Here is a 1436-nt window from a genome sequence, read left to right as displayed (position 1 = left end):
AGGCCTGGACCCCGGAGAGATTGAGCTCTCGAGTCCCTGATTCTGGCCATTGGTCGTCCTGAATAATCCCAAAGAGAGAGGGGATGCGAGGGAGGACGGGACAGCGGCCTTCTACAGCATCTGCATTCCTTACCCACCCGCTGCCTGCTCTGCTCCAGGCTCTGGGATCCGAAGCTGAACCCAAAGGAGCGGCCCCCTAACCATGCCAGGCTGTTGGATGGTTAGGAATCTGCCAGCTTCAAGAGGGAGACGCCTGTTTCAAAATAGCCACGGTGCGCTCTGTAAGTGGGCCATTTGTTGTTTGATGCGTTAGAAGTTTCATCAAACCTCTGGGCATATTTATACAATTAGAGCGGCAAGCGAGAGAAAACAGCACAGTGACAAATTGGGCTCGTGCACTCTGATTAACTTGTTAAGCTAAATAAATTGTGTAGGAAACCTGCCCCATTTGAATTTATAAAATTGCTTCTCATCAAGATAGATGGTGGCTGGACCAGTCCGGGGCAGGCAGCCGGTGTCCGCTCTGGCTAGGATTAGGTGTGAGAGAGGAAACCATCCCCCGCTGGAAACAAAATGACAAATCCCCTCTACAGGGGCCGGGCAGGGAGGCTGCTCTATTCCAAATTCTGGAAGAGTGTTCCTAAAAGCTGAACCTGATCACATCACATCCCTACTGGCAACTCCTGTTGACCCAGGACCCAGACAGTGAGCTGGCTCGCATCACTCAGTGTTTTCTAGGTTCTTGGTTTTTACGAGCAAGAGGACTGGCAGAGAAACAAGACAGCATGGGGTTTGGGTTTAAACACCCTACAGATCAGCCTACGTCTTCTACAATTTTAGCCACTGCAGGGAGACGCCGTGCCTCATAGCGTTGAACTGTGTCTGATCCTAACAGATAGAAGCAAACATTTATCAGGGACTTACTCTGTGTTAGGACATATGCTCCGTGCTTTTAAATCAATGATCACAATGACCCTCTGCCAAAATGCTAGTATTATTCCCATTTTCCAAATGGGCACAGAGAAAAGGTCCATAGGAGCGTGCAGGGGAGTTACAGCAAAAGGCAGTGCCAGGACTTGAACCCAGGTGAGGTTGGTCCTGGAGCCTGCAATGTTCACAGTACTCCGTGCTGCCCGCATTAGGACCACAGGGACCCCTGGGCTCTTTGAAGGGATCTCTGAGCCCTATACAGTCTGAAACATCCTTTAAAAAAAATTATTTATTTGAGAGAGAAAGCAAGTGAGCAGGTGGGGAGGGACAGAGGGAGAGAGAGTCTTAAACAGACTCTGTGCTGAGCACGGAGCCCGATATGGGGCTCAATCCCCTGACCCTGAGATCATGACATTTTGATGAGACCAAAAGTGGGACCCTCAACCGACTGAGCCGCCCACGTGTCTCTGAAACATCCTTTGGACACATCAAAGGGGTTGATGTTT

Source organism: Vulpes lagopus, chromosome 8, assembly GCF_018345385.1.
Source record: "Vulpes lagopus strain Blue_001 chromosome 8, ASM1834538v1, whole genome shotgun sequence".
In the NCBI taxonomy this organism is placed as follows: domain Eukaryota; kingdom Metazoa; phylum Chordata; class Mammalia; order Carnivora; family Canidae; genus Vulpes; species Vulpes lagopus.
This window is presented reverse-complemented; position numbering follows the sequence as displayed.